This window comes from Suncus etruscus, chromosome 3 (genome assembly GCF_024139225.1).
Source record: "Suncus etruscus isolate mSunEtr1 chromosome 3, mSunEtr1.pri.cur, whole genome shotgun sequence".
Taxonomy (NCBI): Eukaryota; Metazoa; Chordata; class Mammalia; order Eulipotyphla; family Soricidae; genus Suncus; species Suncus etruscus.
The window spans coordinates 115,785,312-115,810,286 of NC_064850.1; positions in this window are offsets into that span (position 1 = coordinate 115,785,312).

Below are 24,975 nucleotides of genomic sequence, written 5' to 3' on the forward strand. Positions count from 1 at the left end.
TATTATTATTATTATTATTTCATTTTATTGAAACCATTGTAATTTACAAAGTCCTTCATAGTTGAGTTTTAGACATACGATGAATCAGGGTCCTTCCTACCACCAGTGTTGACCTCTCTTCTCCAATATTCTCAGAGTGCATTCTATACCACCACCATTTGTAAATGTGACCATGAACATCCCACATCCTGTGCAAAATGTCATATTGAAAGAGTGAAACTTTTTCACTATAAATTGCTGATGGGGTTGGAGACTATTTCTCTCCTTTTGGTCATTTGTAGGATTAGTGCCAGTATAAAAGTTGAATATTTGCAAGTACAAGTACTATGCTCTGCAAGAATCCTTGGCTCCTGTTGTGATATATACGTTAGGCAGAGCAGCATAGCTCACTCATTCCTCAGTCAAGAAAGATGTGGCAAGTGGGAAACAGTGGCATAAAGTATGAAGACTATGGGCTGAAGAGATAGAACAGAGGGTAGGATGCAAGCTTGCCTTGTACATCGCCAACTTATGTTTGATTCCTGGCTTATGATTCCTCATATGGTACTCTGAAATCCAGCAGGAGTAATTACTGAGTGCATAAGCAGGAGAAAGCTTTGAGCATCATTGAGTGTGGCTAAAAAACTTAAAAAGAACATGCAGGAGCTGGAGAGATAGCATGGAGGTAAGGCATTTACCTTTCATGCAGAAGGTCATCGGTTCGAATCCCGGCGTCCCATATGGTCCCCCGTGCCTGCCAGGAGCAATTTCTGAGCCTGGAGCCAGGAAAAACCCCTGAGCACTGCCGGGTGTGACCCAAAAAAACACACACACACACACACACAAAAAAAAAAAAAAAGAACATGCAGAATGTATACAAGTAGCAAAAGATCTACTATGAGATGATGTGAGTCAGGGATCTACCTCATTTCCTGAAAGGGACAGGAAGAAGCCTCTGATAATGACTTTGGCCTCCACTGTGCAGACTGAATGCTGGCCAGTAGAGCTGAGTCCTGTGAAGAAAATAGTTGACTTAGATGTCTTCCCCAAGTTTCCTTCCTAACCTGTGTCTAAACTTTTTAGATTTAGCTAGCCTTATGGGCCAACCCCAGAAAAAAACAGGAATTCTCATTAGGGTTTTCCTTCCAAAGTACCCCATCTAATAGAGCTTTAGGCTCTACCTTTTTGCTCTCTAAACTTTACCCCAAGATAATTCTTGTGCTCTTAGATTCTTCCCCAATTTCTCAGCTAAATGTCATCACGACCAAAGAAAAACCTCATTTATTTTTTTGTTTGTTTGCTTTTTTGTGTCACACCTGCAGCCACTGAGGGGTTACCCCTCTGTAACTCAGAGGCTCTTTGCTCAGAAATCGCTCCTAACAGGCTCAGGGGACCATATGGGATGCTGGGAATCCAACTGAGGCCCATCCAGGGTTGACTGTGTGCAAGGCAAACCCCCTACCACTATGATATCGCTCCGGCCCCAAAAACTCATTTCTGATAAGCTGACGGTTTTAAACTTAATATGCAATTTCCCCCAAATGTATCTTAATAGAACACAGATACTTAATAGGAAGAATTCTTTTACAAATTAATGGAATAAATCTTTTGTGAAACTACATCACTGTTAGGTGGGGGGAAATGGTTCAAGTATTTCAGGTCATGATGATCTTCTTAGTCAAGCAGGGTATGTTCCCACTTAGCCAGCAGTTCAGAGCAGACTTCCTACAGTGTGGAAGTCTGAGGGAACTCATGAGATTCTCTCCATCCCATTCAATCAAGGAATAGAGCCACAGCATTCATCAACATGAAAGTAGGGGCAAGGGGAACATACAGATGGTCCAGGACATATTTTGTTTAATTTAACCACTTGAAAAATGTAGAGGCTCGGGGCCGGAGAGATAGCATGGAGGTAAGGCATTTGCCTTTCATGCAGGAGGTCATCAGTTCGAATCCCGGCGCCCATATGGTCCCCCGTGCCTGCCAGGAGCAATTTCTGAGCCTGGAGCCAGGAATAACCCCTGAGCACTGCCGGGTGTGACTCAAAAAAAAAAAAAAAAAAAAAAGAAAAAGAAAAATGTAGAGGCTCAAAGATTTAAGCCTGAAACTGGCTTCCTAACAAATCAAAGGCCTTTATCCACCCCCAGATCATCAGGGTCATAGAAGTTGCCAAGAAAGGAATTTATTATTTTATTATTATTTCCAAAATAATCAATCTAATGAAGCCACAGAGATGCTGTGCTAGTTTCTATCACTGTTGGAAGCATTTTCAATCACATTTCCAAATGCAGCTCTGTTCCATCCTGGACTCTGATTTGGAGGGGCAAGAGAGCTTTCAGAAAAAGTGCGATTTTCTGGGCCAAAGAGATGGCACAGGGGTAGAGCATTTGCTTTGCATGTGGCCAACCCAGGACAGACATGGGTTCGATTCCTGGTTCGATTCCCATATGGTCCCCCATATCTGCCAGGAGCGAATTCTGAGAGCAGAGCCAGGAGTAACCCCTGAGCGCCGCCAGGTGTGACCCCAAAATTTTTTAATAAAATAGAATTTTTTTAAAGTGCAGTTTTCTGAGCTCATATTCTATCTTGGCTAATAAACTGGCACCTCATCTACAATTCCCATGTCCTTTGAGTCAGAAAGTTAATACACAGTCTGTGAAAACTGCTGTTATATACGTATATTTTATTGTGGAGGTATCTGGATTTGCTAAGAGGGCAAATAAAAACATTTAATAAAATAAGTTGATAGCTCTGAAAAAAAAAGATAGATCCTTGAGTGAGATGGAGGCATCTTTTAAAATAAATAATCTTTAATCACACCAATATGACATTTTATGTAGATGGATTATAGATAATGCAGAAAGAAAACCTTCAAAATGTGCCTAATTACTACTCAAAGCAAAACAAGATGTGAAAACAAGTTGGAGCTTTTCATCCCACTCCTCACCTCAGTTGTTTACTCTTGTGCTCAGCACAATACACACGACTATCTATTCTTTTCTCATTTACTTGACCTGATTGACGATCTTTCTTTGTCATTGAAATAAAAAATTTTTAATAGCAACCTGAACCTCTATCTTCACTTTGTGTTACTAGACAAGCATATACTTTGAATTCTTTACTGCAATAGCAAGACATATTTGAATATGCAGTGTGTGTCTGTTTTTTGGCTGGAGAGGCTTGCTTATCTGAGTAATCCCTTAGATAAATTCACCAACATTGTCTCATATTTTCAAAGGTTGGCACATTTTACAGCATATTTTGCGTTAGATCTTGCCATCTTTCTTTCCAGGAAGACCAATTTATATTCCTTTTAGAATGAAAGCATCTTTAAAAGAAGATTATTTTCTAAACTGATCATTTGTATCTGTTAATTTTTCTGTCTACTAGTGAAGTCCCAGCACCTGAGAGATAGGGAGAGGTCTGAGATTACTTGTGGATCTACAGTCCCTAGCACAACCCTGCTCCTGAGGATTCCTGATGCTGGTCTCTGTCTGTATGTGTTGATATTTAGGCACCAAATTACCTTCAGCCCGTGCATCAGCTGGACATCTCCTGGAAGAATTTCTGAAATGAGAGATATTGCGCGCTGTGTTTTACTAATATAGATCGATTTACTTCTCACAAAGCTGTGTGAAATTACAAGATATCATGTGTAATCTGTACATCTAAAGGTTGAGGCTCAGAAACATATCCATATCCTCATGAAAAGTATTTGTAAAATACTTTTTTGTTTTTTGTGAAATTTTTGTGATATTTGTGAAAAGTATTTGTGAACCTAGGCAGCTGATCTCCACAATCCATAACTCTGATTATTTTTTTAAATTGCACAGTACCAATCTAAACATTGCTATTATTTTGGCCAAAAAACAAATGTTTTCCAGTTACCTATTGTTTCATGACAGATCATCCTCAAGTCATCACTTTATGTCCTAGGATTTGAAGGTGCAAAGATGCAACAGCTTTGGGTGTTCTACCAAAATCGGAATGAGTTGATGGATGGAGCTTAAACTACAGTGGATTTATACAGGTTATTCTGGCAAATCTCCACCCTGGATTTGGGTTTGGAAGGGCAGGTGTATTCCAGAAATGGTGTGGGTCTTCTTCTTTCTTTTTCTTCTTCTTTTTCTTTTTTTTTTTTTTTTGGCTTTTTTTGTTTTTGTTTTTTTTGTTTTGTTTTGTTTTGTTTTGTTTTTGTTTTTTGGGTTACACTCGGCAGCGCTCAGGGGTTCCTCCTGACTCTACACTCAGAAATCGCTCCTGGCAGGCTCGGGGGACCATATGGGATGCTGGGATTCCAACCACCATCCTTCTGAGTCTAATGTAAACGCCTTACCGCTGTGCTATCTCTTCGCCCTGGTGTGGGTCTTCTTAACTCATATCCTGTCCCTGGCTAATGAACTTGCATTTCACCAACAATTTCATTCTTTTTTTCCTTTTTTTCTTTTTGGCTTTTTGGGTCACACCCTGTGATGCTAAGGAATTGTTTACTCCTGGCTATGAGCTCAGAAATCACTCCTGGCTTGGGGGAACCATATGGGACTGTGGGGGATCAAACCGTGGTCCTTTCTAAGCTAGCGCAGGCAAAACAGATGCCCTACCCCTTGTGCCACCGCTCTGGCCCCACCAACAATTTCTTTACTCACATGGTTCTTAGATCATTTCATAGGGTCTTTGTCAGGGTGACTTGTGCTTCCTCACAATATGGCAGCTCCATAACTAGGCAGCTTAAGCAGTGGTTGAAAACATTTTGAGTGTTCCAATCTACCAGCCAGATGAGTTTTATGACCTATTTTCAGAAGTTATCTAAGTCCATTCTGTCATAGTCTATCGACACAATATTCACAAAGCATGTCCACTTTCTAAGGGGCCAGACACCCCACCCCTTCCCAATGGAAGAAGAATCAAAGCCACATTCTAAGAACAGGAGGGCAGAAGATTCTGATACTTCCTTCTTTGAAAAACTACAATCTGTCATATAGCTAACATTTTCTACAGCTCATAAAACACACTTTGAAACTTACGCTTCAGTTAGAGGCAATAATGTGAGTGCTGATTCATTCTTGTTTGCCAGCAGTCCACCTTTCTGATTGATAAAAGATGCTCATAAAATGGCACATGAACAGAGGATGGTTATAGGATGGGCTTACAAGTTTATGGCTCTAGAACCAAGTAAAATGACCCACTTTGATATAAATTATGTCTAGGACCTTGGTCTCCTTAGCCAGCATTTCAACTAAATGTACAAGATATGTTTTATAGCTTAAAGAAAAGACCCTTATTGCAAAATTGTATTTATTTTCCATACATGAATTAAATTCAGTATAGCTGACTCTTAATAGGGCTGGGGTCTCTCAGGAAGGCCACCCAAAGTGGCCTCTTCATGTTCAGCTGTGATTGTATTTATGAAATAAGGCCAACAGGTAGACAATATGTAAAGCTTAGTGGAGGATCCAATTCTATTTGCTTCTTGGGTGTAGCTGAAGACAATTGACAGAAGCTAAACCAGTCCACAATGATGAAATCCCAGTCTCTTCAGCCTTAGTGTTGCTGAGTTTTCTACTGTGTGTTTTTTTTTCTAAGCTTGCCATTGGTTTTATTGTTGATAGCACTGTTTTCCAGTATGCTAGGGACAATGGTAGCGAAGGTCTGTTGTGGTCTGGAGAAGTCAGATGCAACCCTCTGCCTGACTTACCTTGTTCATTGGCACCAAATTGCATAGACTGGCCCATTTTAGGTGAGTGTGACTAACTTCTCAAGAAAGTCAGCTAGCACTTCCCAAAATTATTTCTTCACATTCCAGAGAAGACAGAAGAGCCCCAATTGCTTCTTTGACATCATAGTCCAGGAAATTTACTGTCATGGAGACAATTTTATTCTTATTTCTAGATATTCAGGAAGGTGGTGGGGACCGACCTCACACAGGCTTGCATTTCTTCAGATCGAGTCACAGAATAGGGCCTCCTGGATTTGTGTAGCTCTCTATAGAGGACATCAAACATCCCCAAAGAACAACAGATGTGTGGTTTCTACATATCTATGGTTCTTTGTCTCTTCTACACATCTTAACTGGAGGGTTGGTGACCAATCCATGTTTTTCCTGGTCTTTGGTGAGTGTAGCTTGATCATTTGAGTTGATCCATGAGGGATACACGAACTTGATCATTTGATTTGGTCCATGACAGATATACAAGCCAAATAGCTGAGACAGAATGAATTTTCTACACACCACATATAAAACAAGTTTCCAACAGTGGCCCTGCTGGGATCTAGAGCATTGTGTCAAACATGAGAGCACATTCTGTGTCCTTTCTCTTCATTTATTAGCTGGGCAAATGAAGAGGCATTTACATGTCCACATTTTATGAATGAAACAGTAATAATCCATTTGACGAAGAGTTTTTGATGCCTCAGCTTGGCGAGGCTGAGCTCTGAATCTAAGTCTACAGAATCAGTGGGCTGCCAAGCCTAGCTGCCTTCTTCTTTTTTTCCTTTTCACTTAATGGATGCCCCAAATGACCCCCACATCGATCTTGGTCACTACTACTGAGAGAAATAATAGTATCTCTGGAATCATTACTCCTCCACGCAAACTATCAAGGAAGAATCAACTCGTGAAAGAAACCCAAAGTCTGAACGGGAGAGTCAGGTGTTTTCTGCAGTGACTGATGCCTCTCCTCCCATCAGACTGTTTGTGGAGTTCAATTAGGTCTTTGAAGGTAAGACCTGCAGAAAATTAAAACATCTCAGTGCCTGTAAAGACTTCCTGGGAAAGCCTGAAGACTTGCAAAGGCTTCTCAATGTGGTTCTGGGAAAAGTTATAAGCCCTTCAATGCTTTTCCTGCGGCTTTTATCTTGTTGGATGGAAATGGTCTCCCCACCTATCACCAATGCTCCCTCAAAACCACCTTAAATGTTTCAGGTACACTCAGAAGTAGAGATGGGCCAGTCAGAATAGCTCCACAAGCAAAAGATGTTTGGGTGATGGCTGTTGTTTAATATGTGAATAAGAATCTTAAAAGCAGCTCAAAGCCTACTTAATGTGGGAGTGAAAAGTGAAGAGTGGGTTAACAATTCTGCACTTCCTAGACCTGACAATTACGTGTGAAGGTCTAAAATCATCGAAAATGTCTACTGATTTGCTCGAAGAGCAAGTCTGAAATTCATTAATAAATCGCACAGCAGCTGTGCCCTCTCTGTAGTCTGCTTTATAAAGTCTGCATATGAAAAACTTTTCAGAGGTAGGGTGGTGTGGCGGGAGCTAACAGTTCAATATTGGCTCCTATAATACCCTGCTGAGAGGATGTGTATGTGTGTGTGTGTGTGTGTGTATATACATATATACATGTATATATGTGTGTGTGTGTGTGTGTGTGTGTGTGTGTGTGTGTGTATAGGCAATGTCATTACTCCGAGCCTGCCTCTTTGCCTTTGACAGTAAAACAGAGTGCTTATCTTCCTATTTTCATAATGAAAACTCCCCAAGCTCAGGCTACTCTGGCAGATTTACAACCTTTGAGCAGCAGAGCTGACAGGCATTTTAATATGAAAGGAGATATGATGTCTTTAATGCACAGTGATGTCACTTCTAACAAGGGATTAGCTGCTCTTTGAAGGGCGGTCACCATAACGAGGCTGACCTGGCTGCGGCAAAAAAAGAAAAAAAACCAACCTTCCAACCTAGAGAAAGGTCACCGTCAAGACAGGGAAGGAAGCCCTGAGGGGGTGGAGGGTATCTTGTGCAGCACCAGCCACCAACGTGGGCACAAGAGTGCGCTCTGGGTGTGCATTTCCTGCAGAAAGATGCAGCCAGGAACTGTCTAGACAGACTTGACCTTGAGAAGGGAAAGGTCATGAGAATCCCGGGAGTGTGCAGATGCAGGGCCTGAGCTCTTTCCTGATTCTCCCCCCTCATCCAGCCCTGAACAGGTCTGGTCTCAGGATTTGGGAAAGAGTTTGACAGTCCCAAAGCCATTAGCAGGGTTCTCGATGATCATGGGTGGCCAAAAGACAATAAGCAAGTGCCAGGAACTTGCCGACTTTTCTTTGCAAATGACTCCTGAGAGCTTTAGCGTTTGGACAGAAAACATTAGTTCTGGTTTAAATTCTCACTGGCGGATATTCAAATGTCCATGTGCACAGACCCTAATTAAACCCGTTGCTCACTCCTGACCCTCCAGCAAGGGATTTTATCAACTCAGGCAGAGATTTGCTGCAATGCTAGAGTCACAGTTCCAGGGAGAGGTGGGAGAGTTGCCGGGAGGGACTAAAATGCCATTTTCCATAGAAACTCCCCAAGCAGGGTGCACTGCCTCTAAGAAAGCTTCTGAGAAAGTTGAGTGGGGGGGCAGTCAAAGAATCCTAATACAGAGAAGCAAAGGAAGCTTTCGCAACAAATAAACTTGCATTTGTTCAGCAACATTTCTGGACATAGGAGAGTTAACTTGAGGACTTGGAAGGTTTTGCCAGCTCAAAGGATAGCCAAGCATTTAAAATTTGCCAGTGCAATTAAATGTGCTTCTCTTTAATTAAATGTAGGCACATTCAGCCATGTATACACTCAAAATAAGTACCAGAGATTTATCATGTAAGGAAGCCAGATAGCAAGGGCAAGCATCAGAAATGACCTATATCACCAAGGGCTCCACTTTTTAAAAAATGTTACCTCATTAATTTTACTGGAGGGAGCAGGCATAGGGCTTAAATCACTAAAATACACCTGGCATGCACAGGGCTCGAGGTTCATTCCCTTGTACCTCATGGTAATTCTGAGTTATTTTTTTCTCTCTGCCAATTCAAAATCAGATGTATTGGAAAATCTACCAAATTTCTTCAAGCCTCGGTTTCATCATTTATGAGGTAGATATAGTCATTTTCTCCAACCCACTTGATTTCTGTAGATATTTAATGAACTAAATAAAAAAATCCCACTTACCACCAATAGTTGAGCCCTCTCTGAATATTAGCCCCTTTACTACTATTAAAAGAAGATAAATATCGGCATTAATTATGTGACTTGCATTAAAATCTCACTTCATCAGAATATATAAAATTACTTTGTGTTGTTTGCTAGTGAAAGTTAATCGTTTTTCACAATTGTTCAAAAAATGATACTTCAAGCTCTAAAATACTCTAGGTGGGGGGCTGATGATTTGATTCAGCAGCACAATACTTGCCTTGCCTAGGCAAGACCCTAAATTTCATCCCTGGCACTATAAAACAAAATACAGGAGTTGGAGAGATAGTACAGCAAGTAGGGTTCTTTCCACAGAAGTGGCTAATTTGGATTTATCCCTGGCACCACTTATGCTAACCCCTGAGCTCAGAGCCAGAAGTAAGCCCTGAGTACTACTACTTGGTATGACTCTAAAAACTGAAACCAAAACAACAAGCAAAACACCAAAAATGAAAAAAATACCTTACAAGTGACCCACTTTGACTGTGGTGACCAATTGTTATTCATATTTTTTCTTGGTTTTGAGGACACACTCAGTGGTTCTAATAGGTTTACTCTCAATTCTGTGCTTAAGAAACACTCTTGGTGGGACTTGATGGACCAAATGGGGTGCAGTGGATTTAACCCTGGTCAGTCTCATGTAAGGCAACTGCCCTATCCACAGTACTAGACCCAGGCCTTATATTCAGGCCTTCATGATGCCACGCCCATTATGCAAGCCCTTTCATTTCCTTACAAATAATCGTAACACTTAGATATTTGACATCAGACAAGAATATCAGAGGAATATATTATAAATGTAGATAGTTGGTGTGGTAAATTTATAAAGGGGATCTGTTGGTTTACAATTTGCTTTGCCCTAAACAAAGCTGGTTCCCTGCCCTTTCCCTGCCCTCTTTACAAGTCAAAGACTTACCTACTTGGGACTAGTTCTAGATATGCCCTTTGTCTTCCCCTCCTCTCGCCCCACCCTACCCTGCCCCAGAGGGTGGTCTTGGTTCTTAATATAAACTGTGGTTTGGGTGGTAGCTCTCTCTCATTCCATGAGGTGGAAAGCTCCCTGACCACACATGTTTTAGCCTCTCAGCTTGGCCTTGTTTATTTCCTGCAGCAACCCATGTTTCTGACCCATTCTCCTGGGGCTAGATTTATGATGTGTGGAGCCTTATGGGGTCCAAGCATCTGTATGTTAATAGGGCCCTGCAATTCTGATGTAAATGGCACCCAGAGACTATGGAGAAAGGTCAGTAAGAGAAAATACAACCCTATCCTATGATGGCAGTAAGCATGTAGGATGGGGAGGATCTAACTCCCTATGTGCAGCAGAAAGGCCAACTCCCAGAACTGCTAACTCAAAGCTCCCCCCATCTCTCCTATTTCTTGACAATCTGAGAGCCCCTACCCCTTTATACAACATAAAATGTGTAGTTCATAATGAAACCCAAATCCCCAACTCCCGTTATCTTCCTGCCAGTGATTCTCTCCTAAGCCACACTCTGATCCTATTAACTCACCATAACAGTTCTGAGTCTGCCATTAAAGGGAAGAAACAGGTACAGTCCAACTGATGGTTGAGGCATCCTAGGGTACAGTCCAACTGATGGTTGAGGCATCCTAGGGAAAGACTGCCTACAACACACTGCCTGATTCAAACATTCTTCCCTTTCCTAACAAAAGCTGGCACCTACCCATTTACCTTTGCCATCTGCTTTTAGCTGCCACTGCTATCCTGGTTCAATGCTTTCTTCCCTTGGTTTTAGGAGTTCATGTCACTTTCTCTTTCAGTACTGAGTTCTTGTCCAGAGTGATCAGTCACAACTATTTATTGTCATAATAGACCCTTCTCTACTCTACCTGCACTTACCACTCTGTGGTGAGCTTCTTACTGTGGGCTAAACCTCCTGACCTCCTGGACCTTTCTATTTTTTCTGTATATTATTACCATACAATCTCTTGTTTTTTTTCTTATATCCCACAAATTAGTGAGATTTCTCTATGTCTATCCCTCTCCCTCTAACTCATTTCACTCAACATAAGATTCTTCATGTCCATCCATGTATAATCAAATTACATAACTTCTTTTTTTTTTCTAAACGCTGCAAAGTATTCCATTGTATAGGTATACCACAGTTTCTTTAGCCAGTCAATTGTTGTCAGGTACCTGGGTTGTTTCCAGATTCTGGCTATTGTAAATAGTGTAGCAATGAACATGGGAGTGTAGAGGACATTTTTGTATTGTGTTATTGTGATCCTGGGGTATATCCCTCGGAGTGGTATTGCTGGATTATATGGAAGCTCAATTACTAGCTTTTTGAGGAATGTCCATATTGTTTCCCAAAAAGGCTGGACCAATCTGCATTCCCATCAGCAGTGAATGAGAGTCCTTTTCTATCCACATCCACTGGTTGTTCTTTTTTTCTCTACATGCTTTCTTTCTTTCTCTCTCTTCTTTCTTTCTTTCTTTCTTTCTTCTTTCTTTCTTTCTTTCTTTCTCTTTCTTTATTTTCTTTCTTTCTTTCTCTTTCTTTCTTTCCTTCCTTCCTTCATTTCTTCCTTCCTTCCTTCCTTCATTTCTTCCTTCCTTCCTCCCTTCCTCCCTCCCTCTCTCCCTCCCTCCCTCCCTCCCTCCTTCCTTCCTTTCTTCCTTCCTTCCTTCTTCTTTCCTTTTCTTTTTTTTCTTTCTCCATCACTGAATGAAAGAAGAAACTAAAAAAGCATTGTTAGGCAATTTCAACTTGGTGCAAATGTTGTAGAATGCCTTTACACAATCCTATATCGTTTAGACTATGGAATGCCTGGTCTCTTTCAGGAACAGTGTATAGTGTTCATCATATTTTGCAATGCCATTGAAGAGCATATTAGCTAAGCTACAGCAGCTTTCAGGGAGAGAATACAATCTCAGGGCCACACACCAGACTAGTTCTTATCTTTATACCTTCTCAACTTCTTTATCTTTTGAACTGTACATATATACAAAGAAATACTTTTGCTTTGTGAATCTATTTAATGCTACACTTTTGGTGCTCAGGATTGACTCTTGGGTCTGTGCTCAGGGGTGACCCTTGCTTAGGGGCTATATTTTGTTCAACCAAAGATTCAACCAGAGCGTGCTGAATGCAAAGCAAACACTATAACCCAGTATTGTTTCTCTAGTCTCCCATGCAAAACTACCTAGTGATTTTCATTATGAACAGCAAGCAAAAGAAACTTTCCATTCTTCGCCAAACATGTAAGGAGCTTAAAAGTGATCATACTACAAAACAAAAACAAAATGTTGAACAACTTGTAGATAATCAGATCTTAAATTTATCAGAATACTGAGGTCATAGCAAGGCTCTACTCCTCAATGTTGAAAAGACAAATAGGTGGGAAGATAGAATCACAATTTATCAGAGCAGAAATCTAGAAGAAGAGACCTAGGCTGGGTGGGAAAATCTAAGCTGTGGTTACCGTATTTTCCGGCATATAAAACGACTTTTGAAACAAAAAAAAAAGTCAACCAAAAATCAGGGGTTGTCTTATACGCTGAGAATATCCCGAAAAATGTTTCAATATGCCGCTAAACAAAAATTGTCTGAATATTGCCACAAAATGAATTTTCCAACTCGATCCTGCACCAATCACTGCAAGGCTGCTCGGATGGCCACTCTAACTCAGCCAATCCAAGCAGGCTTCTTATGTTTGCAAATTAGACAATGTTCTGTACCGAATCAACACTGTAAAAAGCCTGCTCAGATTAGCCAGAGTCAGAGAGGAAGTCTATTACAGTATAACCTTTAAACCTTTGCCTGTTGTGATTGGCTCACTGTGGTACATGAGCACAGGAACACATGCAGCACATGCAGCACAGGAACGTTTTGTCTGATACAGCGAATATAGGCCTAAACCTATGTTTTAACTGCAAAATTAGGGGGTCGTCTTATACGCCCATCTTGTACGCCGGCAAATACTGTAATTCATTGCTGGAGGAGGCTCAATGTAAATTAGCTAAAGAAAGTCAAGACAGGCTGAGGCAACTTAATAGGCAAATTTTCACAGTGGGGATGAGAGAAAGATTTCCCTGTGTGGCTAGTAAGGGGAAGGCTAATGTAGTCACTTTTGAGATTGTTCAGCTCTTTGTTCATACTAAGAATTATCCTCCTGGAAACTATTTCACAAAAGCTAACTTCTGGATATTACCAAATCTAATTTACCTAGGGGAGAGAAAAGCCTACCTCTAGCCCTTTATAGCCTTCCTATCTCATCTAAAAAGGAGGCAAAAAACAATTGAAGAAGGCAATGTAAAGGTCAAACCCAAGGGCATGTGCTCACTGCTATGTTGAAATGTTACCCTGTGACCCAAGAATGTTTCTCCCCTCATCTCTAGGGATCATGATTAATGAAAGGATTACAGCAGGCAGAACTGTCATCTCAGGCTTAATTACAATGTACCTGGGCAAACCTTAAGACAACAGGAGGGAAAGTCAAAGACAAGTTCATGGGAGGATATTTTAACCTCTAGCCTTATAGCTATAGTAAACAGTAACTTGATAAGCATAAAACTATACTCTAAAAGCCAATTTCTCCTATTAGTCTTACATAGTATATAATATCCTCCTTGCAATGACAAATTACAAGGCATACTAAAAGACAGAAAATGCGTCTGTAAATGAAAGCAAGTATCAAATTCAGATTTGCTTACACAGAGATTTTAGAACTGTCAAATAGGAATTTAAAACTGCAATTGACATATTATGGGATCTAATGGGAAAGGTTGACAACAGGCAAGAACAGATGGATACTATAAGCAAAAAGAGGAAGATTCTATGAAGCAGTCAGAAGTAAATGAAAATGCTGCAAATCAAAAATGCTATCACAGAAAAAAAATACGTATTTGAAAGGCTTCAGAATAGACTAACATCTTCAAAAAAAGAGCAAGTGAGTTTGAAGATCTGTCTTCAGAACTGAAATATAGTATTAAAATAAATAATTAAGAATAGGGACAAGGCTAGTAGTTAGGGGTCTTGTGCCTAACCAGGATTGCAGTTTTAACAACATAGTCACTGAGCCCTAATAGGAAGTACTAAACTTTTCCAGTGGTCCAGTAATTTCTTGTATTGAACTGCTTATCCAATTGGCTGAGAATAATAGGTGGAGCACTAAGCATTGTGCTCCCTTCTAAAGGACAAAACAACATTTAAGAAATGTAGAACAATTTCAAAATGCTTAGCTGTCAAGCTGTAGTGCAAGGACAATTTCTGGGTTTTGTTGTTGTTGTTGTTTGTTTGTCTTTGGAGGTCACACCTGAAAGTGCTCAGGGCTTATTTCTGGCTGTGTGCTCAAGGATCACTACTGGCAGGTTCAGGAAATTATATATGGTGCTCTGGATTGAACCCAAAAACATCCTGGTGCAAGGCAAACATCATATCCATTGTACTATCTTTCAGACCCCTCACCTTCTGGAGCCAATTTTGGATGAAGTTGCTCCAGAAATATCTATACTTCTTGCTCACATTTCCCCAGTAGGAGGAGAAATAATCAATTTGAAGGAATTAAGTAGCTTTGAAAGTTTTTCTTTCTTTATCTTACCATACTTCTCCCTTCACAAAGGGGCCTATTTGTTGCCAATACCATATTTTTTCACTTCTGCCAAACCTACGGATGGGTAGATTTCATTCTGATAGGAGCACAGAGGAATTCTTTGTTTTCACATAAATTTCCTAGAAAACAATCTAAGATCAAGCTTACATGCTCTACTGGTAAGGAGTACAATCTCAGAGCAACTGGAATGAAGAAAAACATGTACAAAAGAGAATAAATAGAAGTAGTATTTTTACTTATCTAGACACAGCCAATGGTCTCAGAACAGTTTTGTGGTGAGAGGAAAGAAGAACAACTAGTTGCCAGCTCATGTGTCTGCCACACCACACCCTATTCCAACTCTGTCTTCTCTGTCTACTCTACCTCCATTCTGTCTAGTATCCCTTGTTGGTTATAGTTTATCCAAATAGCTTTTCCTCCCTCACACTTTTGGCTCAGATCACCTACCCTTCTAAGAGAGCTGATGGAGAAGTCAGATCCCATATCCACTGAGAGAAGAGAGTCAGATCCTAGGTGGATCTCATCCATTTGACTTATGGCCCCAAGACCATCATAACTATCATTGTGACATCATAGTGTTGCAGCCTTACTCTCATGCAATTGGAAGTATTGGTCTACATCAATCCACAGTTGGTCCTAGACTAGGCATCCAATAGCCTCCTCCAGCACATTTTAAGAATAATTAATGGTTTTACATATGTAAGGCTGCTACTATGCAACTGAGCCACAGCTAGGGCCACTGATACTTCTGATCATTACAGAAGACAGAGAGGTGAATTGAAAAAATAATTATGAGGAAAGAGGGTGATACTATGAGAACTCTCCACCATTGATGGTGGTGTTAATTTCCATAGTTCTCCAAGGATGTAATTGATGAAGGATGAGAGACTATAGAGGGCTTACATATGACCTGTGATTCTCTATTAAGGCAATATATGGCAATTTTGCATTTGTCATATGAAGAATATTTTTGGTATCTAGTAGGGAGAGGCCTGGGATGCTATTAGACATCATACCATGCTCAGGAAAGCCTCAAGAGCAAAGAGTTGTCTGGTTGAAAATGCAAAAATGCTGAGGCTGGGAAACAATGCACTTAACCCTTCCTACCACGATGACCCTTACTCTATAGGACAGGTAATCGATTCAGGGTGCTGCCAGCAGCTAAGTATCTTTGTCTCAGTTATCTATCCAGAAAAATCATCACAAAGCAGGCAGCTCAAACCACTGACCCCACCATTTGATGCACTGGAGCTTTGTAAGTCTCTATTCTAACCTGAAGATGTGCTAATGTGCAAAGCCTCCTGGCAGGAAAACTAGTTCAGAAGCTGCAGCTAATAGTCCTTGAAAAGCCTGGTGTTCTCCAGGGCAGCTGCCCTGGCCAAGTGCTTCCTGTTCCCTTTGGGGGAAGGACAAAATGTTCACTACAATTCAATTTCAGAGGCTTTCAAGGGTCTTTCCTTAAACAGAGTCAGCACTTCCTGCCATCATTGGGGTCTGATATGCTAACTGACTTGGATCCAGAAACTCAATGATGAGGTGTAAAGTTGTTTTTATCTTACTATTACACAAATAAGTGTAATATGATTGTTATTATGGTAACTGGATTTGTGATACTGTTAAGATTTATGTTATGTCTACAGATTTATGTACCACACCCACCACTAAAGTGCAATCTCCCTCAATAACCATTCGTAGATCCCTTCTCATCTGCCCCTTCTTTTCTCTTCATGTCCCTCTGTTACCCCACCTTGGGATCTTCAGTTGTGCTTCCAGAGTCTAAAGGTTAGTTTCATTGGCCACTGTCTATTCCTTTACTTGTTCCTTTATATACCATGCATGAATGAGATTATCTGTCTGTTTCTTATTTTACTTACTTTGTTTATTTTATATATAAATGTTATATATAAATATATAAATTTATCTGTATTTATATTTACTACATATATAAAATAAATATAATTATTTTCTTTTTTTTTGTTTGTTTTTGTTTTTGTTTTTGGGCCACACCCGGCATTTACTCCTGGCTGTCTGCTCAGAAATAGCTCCTGGCAGGCACGGGAACCATATGGGACACCAGGATTTGAACCAACCACCTTTGGTCCTGGATCGGCTGCTTGCAAGGCAAACACTGCTGTGCTATCTCTCCGGGCCCAAATATAATTATTTTCTTATTTCATTTACAGAACACTCTCCAGAATCAACCATGTTGTAGAAAAATACAAAAATGTATCCTTTCTCATAGTTGAGTAGTAATCCATAATACTATAGATATTTTATATACTACAATTTCTTTATCAACTCATATGTGATTTGGCCAAAAATGTAATTTTTCATTCTGAAAGGCAAGCATAGCCTTAATTTTTTATATCTGGAATTGACTTTTAAAAATTTATTGTTGGTTTGCAGCATCATAGAATTTGAGGGATTTGACCTCATAGTTCCAGTGTCACAAGATTCATGACACCCATCACCAACATCCGCTTCACACTATCAAAAGGTCTCTGTCCACTCCCACTGCCCACCTCCTACTGTCATTCTCACAAGAGTATAAGGTCAGTAGAGGAGAAAGTGGCCCTAGACAGGGTTTTGCAGGGAGAGGAAGTGGGAAGCAGAAAATCTGAGAAGATGGATCCAATACAAAATTCTATACTTTGAAATTTAATCCAGCAGCACGTCTTATATTCATTGGAGGAGCTCCTGATTGAGAAATACCCACATCTCTCCCAATTGGATTACTACTAACGATGATGTTTGAATATTTTTATTTTGATTCTCTAAGTCTTTCTATGTTTTCTTGCCCTGCCTGATATCTAGAAAGCCACCTTTAAGGTCTTAATCTGCTGTGGTTTTAGCTAAGTCAATTTAGCCAATGGAATGTTCCCAAGAGAGCAGAAGAAGAGAAAAGGGTAAGGTTACCAAAGTTGACTGAATGAGTCCCCTTAACAAAGACCCCACTTCCTATCAGTCTCCTATAGCAACTTTCAAGTATCTCCATATGTGGTCTCCCCCTGCCCTGTGAGGTTGTCTAGGGATAGAGAGCAAACAGCCTCCCTGCTGTGAAGCCTGAGTACGGTACAGCCCTTTCAACTACCTTCCATATGGTCCTTCTCTTTGTAAACTGTCCTTTTTCACTCTCTGTAATTACAAGTCGTAGTGTACCTTCTGTTTCCTGTGGGGACCCTAACTAATACAGGTAAGAACAGGCACATAATTAATTATCACCGTTAGTCTGCAAAAGTAAGCCTTAATGATTTTTGGTAGAAAACCAGTAAATACTCTTCAGTCCTATGTAACAATAAAAGTTTGATTATTGGTTCTTTGTTCTCCTATAAGTAGAAAATAAAGGATTTTATTTTTTAAATCAATCTGATCTTCATCAGGAGAGCCCTAAGGGCTCAACTAGACAATTATTTGGATGGAGAGAAATACCAGTATTTTCTCTGGGGAAAATAGATGGAGTTCTCATTTTCCACCATCTGCCAGGGAAGAGTTGGAAGTAAAGAGACTATGAAAACAGCTAATTTACGATGTTTTGGTAGGGGGCAACTAGGCAAGTCCCAACATTGATTTGATTGAGGCTAAAGGGACATAACTAAGTGGCAAAGTTCCATGAATACTTGTGTTTGAATACAATTCATATTCATATTGGACAATCCAATATGGTAGCTACTAGTCACCTGAAGTTACTTAAATTTGAATAAAATAAAACAAACAATTCAGGTCGTTAGTCAAATCACATAGTAAGTGCTCATACGCCCTTTGTATCTAGTGGGTACAGGATTGAAAAGCACAGTGCAGACTTCCCATTGTGGAAGAATGTCTATTGGGCCACACTGATCCTAAGAACCAATGCACATTTCCCCTCTGTGTTGCGTTTTGTTGAACTGTTCTGTTTTTTGAAATGTTGGAATACTAAATTACTTGGTGCCAGAGAACTGATGTTTAAAGTGTGTTGTGTTACATTTTATTAAGCAGCAAAAATAGTATTCTCTATTGGAATCCTTTGCAGAAGAAAAGAGTTGAGGACATACTTCAGAATATTCCAGATATGTAGAGCACTAGTTAAATTTAGTAAGCAAAACTATTAAATTAGAGGTTACTAAATTAAACTATCAGTTTTTTTTAATTTGAGATAGATACTAGAATCAGCTTTATAACAAGTTCATTCATTTTGAAAGTTATTCTAGAATAAGTACAAATCTCATATGTAGGATTGGATTGCTAGTACAGCAGAGAGGGCTGTACTTGCCTTGTAAATGTCTGACCATGTTCAATTCCCAGCACCCATTATGTCCCCTGAGCCCTGCCAGTACTAATCCCTAAGTGCAAAGCTAGCGGTCATTTCTGAGCACTGCCACTTTAGGTTAGACTGGAAGCAGTTTGAAATAAAGGAAAAAATAATCATTAAGAATTTTATTCAATGTTGCAAGAAAAGAAAACTACAGACCAATATCCCTGATGAACACAGATGCAAAGATCCTCAACAAAATTTTGGCAAATAGAATCCAGTGCCTCATCAAGAAGTTCATACACCACGACCAAGTAGGATTCATTCCAAGAATGCAAGGATGGTTTAACATACGCAAATCAAGCAACATCATACACCATATCAACAAAAAAATATAAACCATATGATCATATCATAGATGCAGAGAAAGCATTCAATAAGGTCCAATGCCCATTCATGATAAAAACCCTCATCAAGATGGGAATGGAAGGAACCTTTCTCAATATAGTCAAGGCCATTTACCACAAGCCAATGGCAAATATTATCCTTAATGAAGATAATCTAAAAGCCTTTCCTCTAAAATCTGGTACAAGACAAGGCTGCCCTCTCTCACCACTCCTATTCAACATAGTGCTGGAAGTTCTTGCCATAGCAATTAGGCAAGAAAAATATATCAAGTGCATCCAGATAGGAAAGGAAGAAGTCAAGCTCTCACTGTTTGCAGATGACATGATAATATCTCTAGAAAACCCTAAAGACTCTACGAAAAAGCTTCTAGAAACAATAAATTCATATAGCAAAGTGGCAGGCTACAAAATTAACACACAAAAATCAATGGCCTTCTTCTATACCAATAATAATAGAGAAGAAATGGACATAAAGAAAACAACCCCATTTACATTAATGTTACACAAACTCAAATATCTTGGAGTCAACTAAAGATGTGAAGGACCCATACAAAGAAAACTATAAAACACTGCTTCAAGAAATAAAAGAGGACACATGGAAATGGAGACACATACCCTGTTTATGGATTGGCAAGGTTAATATCATTAAAATGGCAATACTCCCCAAAACTTTGTACAGATTTAATACAATCCCTCTAAGGATACCCATGACATTCTTCAAAGAGTGTATAAACACTCCTGAAATTCATTTGGAACAAAAACACCCACAGATAGCTAGAGCAATACTTGGGAAAAGGAGTATGGTAGGCATCACCTTCCTCAACTTTAAATTGTATTACAAAGCTATAGTCATTAAAACAGCATGGAATTGGAATAAAGACTGACCCTGAGATTAGTGGAATAGACTTGATTATTCATAAAATGTTTCCCAGACATACTATCAATATTGATAAGGGGTAAGAAATGCAAAATGGAGCAAGGAAAGCCTCTTCAACTAGTGGTGTTGACACAACTGGTCAGCCACTTGCAAAAAAGCAAACTCAGACCTCCATCTAACACCATGCACAAAGGTCAAATCCAAGTGGATTAAAGAACTGGATATTAAACCTGAAACCATAGGTACATTGAATAACACATAGGTAAAACACTTCATGATATTAAGACTAAAGGCATCTTCAAGGCAAAAACAGCACTTTCCATACAAAAGTAAACAGAGGTAAACAGATGGGACTATGATAAACTGAAAAGCTTCTGCACCTCCAAGGAAATAGTGCCTAGGATATAAAAGCCACCCAGAGAATGGGAGACACTATTTACCCAAAACCAGTCAGACAAGGGGATAATATCTAAGATATATAAGTTACTGACAGAACTTAACAAGAAAAAATATATATAACCTTAAAAAAATGTGTGAAGACAATAGAATATTATGCAGTTGTCAGGAGAGATGAAGTCATGAAATTTTTCTATACATGGATGTACACGGAATCTATTATGCTGAGTGAAATAAGTCAGAGAGAGAGAAAAATGCAGAATGGTCTCACTCATCTATGGGTTTTAAGAAAAATGAAAGATATTCTTGCAATTATAATTTTCAGACACAAAAGTGAAAGGAGCTGGAAGTTTCAGCTCACCTCAGGAAGCTCACCACAAAGAGTGATGAGTTTAGTTAGAGAAATAACTACATTTTGAACTGTCCTAATAATGAGAATGTATGAGGGAAATGGAAAGCCTGTCTAGAGTACAGGTGGGGGTCGGGTGGGGAGGAGAGAGATTTGGGACATTGGTGATGGGAATGTTGCACTGGTGATGGGTGGTGTTCTTTACATGACTGAAACCCAAACACTATCATATATGTAATCAAGGTGTTTAAATAAAAAAAAGATAAAAATTATATTAAAAAAAAAAGAATAAAGAGACCCAAACTACAACAATCTAAACTTAAGGGCCCGGAGAGATAGCACAGCGGTGTTTGCCTTGCAAGCAGCCAATCCAGGACCTAAGGTGGTTGATTCGAATCCTGGTGTCCCATATGGTCCCCCATGCCTGCCAGGAGCTATTTCTGAGCAGATAGCCAGGAGTAACCCCTGAGCACTGCCGGGTGTGGCCCAAAAACAAAAACAAAAACAAAAAATCTAGAAAAAAAAATGTGTGAAGAAATGAACAGAAAAATTCTCAAAGAAGAAATACAAATGGCCAAAAGGCACATGAAAAAAATGTTCCACATAACTAATTATCAGGAAGATACAAATCAAAACAACAATGAGGTACCATCTCATGCCACATAAATGGGCACACATCACCAAGAGCAAGAACAATATATGCTGGCAGGGATATAGGGAGAAAGGAAATCTCATTCACTGCTGGTGGAATGCTTTCTAGGCCAGCCCTTATGGAAAACAATATGGAGATTCCTCAAAAGACTGGAAATTGAGCTCCCATATGATCCAGCTATACCACTCCTAGGGATATAACCTAGGAACACAAAAATTCCATACAAAAAAATCCTTCCTCACACCTATATTCATCGCAGTACTATTTACAATAGCCGGACACTAGAAACAACCAAGTTGCCCTTTAACAGATGAATGGCTAAAGGAACTGTGGTACATATACAAAATGGAATATTATGCAGCTGTCAAAAGAGATGAAGTCATGACATTTTCCTATACATGGATGTACATAGATGTTGTTTTAAATAATTAATGAAGGTGGGGCTGGATAGCGATGGATGGAAGTGGATGGTGAAGGATTTCTCTCTGCCATCCCAGGCCACGTGGCTCCGCAACCCCCATCAACCGGTGGGTCTGGGGTTCAGGAAAGCAACGGGTATTGAACTCACTCACAGGCAGGCATCAGAAAGCATCAACTTTATTCATCCCTATTCACCACATGTGTGTGGCCTATCTTATAACCTTTCAAGCATTGCTATTCTTAGCCCCGCATCTTAACTCCTTTCAGCCATCTTTCCTTTGACCTTCATGCTGGTCAAAGACCAAAAGGGCAAAGACGCTAATCCCCTCGGTCAAAGGCTTTATATAACCTTCCAAGACCACTCCCCGGAATGGGAGGGGTCTTGCAGGTAAGGTTACACCTAATATCCGGTTCCCAAGACCCCTCCCAGAAAAGGGCGGGTCTCAGGTATGTACACCTAAATCCAGGGTGGAGTTACACATAGAATCTATTATACTGAGTGAAATAAGTCAGAGGGAGAGAGACACACAGAATTATCTCACTTATCTATGGGTTTTAAGAAAAATTAAAGACATTATTGTGACAATGCTCAGAGATGAGGGCCAGAAAGATTGGCTCATGATATGAAACACCTCAAAGAGGAATAATTGCAGTTGGAGAAATAGTACACTAACAACTACCATGGCAATGTTAATGAATGAGAGAGGTAGAATGCCTGTTTCAATATAGGCAGGGGGTGTGGGAGGAGGGAGATTGGGGCATTGGCGATGGGAAGGTTGCACTGGTGAAGGGGGGGGTGTTCTTTTGGTGAATGAAGCCCAACTACAGTCCTGTTTGTAATCATGGTGTTTAAATAAAATGTTAATAAGAAGAGAATTTTATCTACACGCAGTGGTAGGGTGTTTGTCTTGCATGCAGCTGACCTAGAACAGACTGCGTTCAATCGCCTGGTATCCCATATGGTTCCCCAAGCCAGGAGGGATTTCTGAGTGCATAGCCAGGAATAACCCCTGAGAATCACTGGGTGTGGCCCCAAAAGCAATAAAAAAAATAAAAAAAGAATTTTATATACAGAGTCTGAAGAAAAAATACACAGATTAAAATGCATGTCCTGCACGCTGCTAATCCTGCTTGGTCCCATTCCTCTTGACCCCTCTCCCCAGCGCAGATAACTGTGATCCTGGAGGCTTCTTAGCACAGCTGGGATGACCCCTGCCATCCCCAGCACTGCGGTGACTACTTCCTCAGACCCTTGCATTGAACCATCAGAAGGCTGGCCAAAAATCAACCTGAGAGATCTGTAGATTTTCTGAACACCGTTAGAGAATTTTCTTCCCTCATAAATGAGAAAATATAACTTTAACCATAACAAAAATGACTTAATTTTTAAAGGAGGGGGCAGAAAACATTGCAAAACTGATCCCATATCTAGATGAGTAAAAGTGGTTGGTATATAAATAAAACCAAATAAGTCACAAGCTTAGCTTAAATAAGTAGACTTTAAATGACCATTCATGCATCTCAATAGGCATCTTTTATGTATTTTGGGATAAAACCAACCCGTAATTTTTACTTTTCAAGTGCCAAACAGGGGAGCTGGGGTTTTCTGAGAAGGGCTGTCATCGTTTAGGGCTGAGTTGGCTTCTCCTGGAAAATATGTCAAATGCCAAACTCCAGGGTGGGTCCTCAAAGTGCACTACTAATCATGGCAGTAGGTATGTGGCTGTTTCTGGAAGAAAAACAAAACAGAGGGACATGGAAAAGAGGTGACTCAAGGTCAGCTCTGGGCATTAGTAAACTATGATCCATCAGTTCAGGGTGCCAAGTTTTTTTTTTTTTAAAGAATTTTGTTTTTTAGGAAATTTTTAAACCACATTTTAAAAATTATACAAATAATTTGTCGTTGTTATAGACTTGTTTAAAAACACACTTCACTGGATAAAAGTATATGCTAAGCAATCCCTGTGCCCTCTACACAGATAAACTATTAATATTTTGAAATATATCATTGCAGAATTTTGTTTCCCTATATTGAAAAATATTTGCTCCAGCACTGTAAAGATAAAAATCTTCCCTTTTTTTTTTTTATCAAATTGCAACCTCTTGTCTTTTTACATGAGATATTTTAAATTATTTTTAAAAGGGTCATACTCAGTGTTGCTGGCTGCAGCCTCTACAGATCTTGGAGAGCCACGAGGGCTATACTCTGTGTACTTGGAGAATTTATGAGTACTGGGGGTGAACCCGGGACCTCAAGTTTCTGCTCTATCAGTTGAGCCATTTCCTGACCATTAGAAGTTTTTGTTTGTTTGTTTGATTGATTGATTGATTTGGGGGCCACAACTGGCAGTTTTCGGGGGCTACTCTTGGCTCTGCACTCAGAAATCACTCCTGGCAGTCTTGAGGGACCATATAGGATGCAAGAGACTGAACCTATATCTGCTGTATGCAAGGCAAATGCCCTACCTGCTATCGTATTGATCTGGCCCAGAAGGTTTTATTTTCCCAAGCATCATTTGTTTCAAAGATCAACCAGAATTTCTTTGATCTATGGAAAAGCACCCTGTGGTTAAGGTATTAATTATTTTCAGAAGCCAAGCAAGATTTCTTCTTCTTCTTCTTCTTCTTCTTCTTCTTCTTCTTCTTCTTCTTCTTCTTCTTCTTCTTCTTCTTCTTCTTCTTCTTCTTCTTCTTCTTCTTCTTCTTCTTTTTTGTTTTTGTTTTTTGTTTTTTTTTTTTGGCCACACCCGTTTGATGCTCATGGGTTACTCCAGGCTAAGCGCTCAGAAATTCCCCCTGGCTTGGGGGGATCATATGAGAAGCTGGGGGATCAAACCGCGGTCCTTCCTTGGCTAGCGCTTGCAAGGCAGACACCTTACCTCTAGCGCCACCTCACCAGCCCCAAGAAATCTTCTTGAGCCAAGAGATTTATGCTCTTGGATCTAGTAGTTTCCCCATGATCAGTCAGCAGGTTCGTGAGAAAGTGTTCATTATCGCTTTCTATCAGGGAAATGCAAATCAAAGTGACAAAGAGATTCCCTCACATCAGTAATAATGGCATATTTCTTAAAGTTTGGAGATAGTAGGTGGGGATGGCTTGAAAAAGAAACTCTCCTTCACAGCTTCTGGGA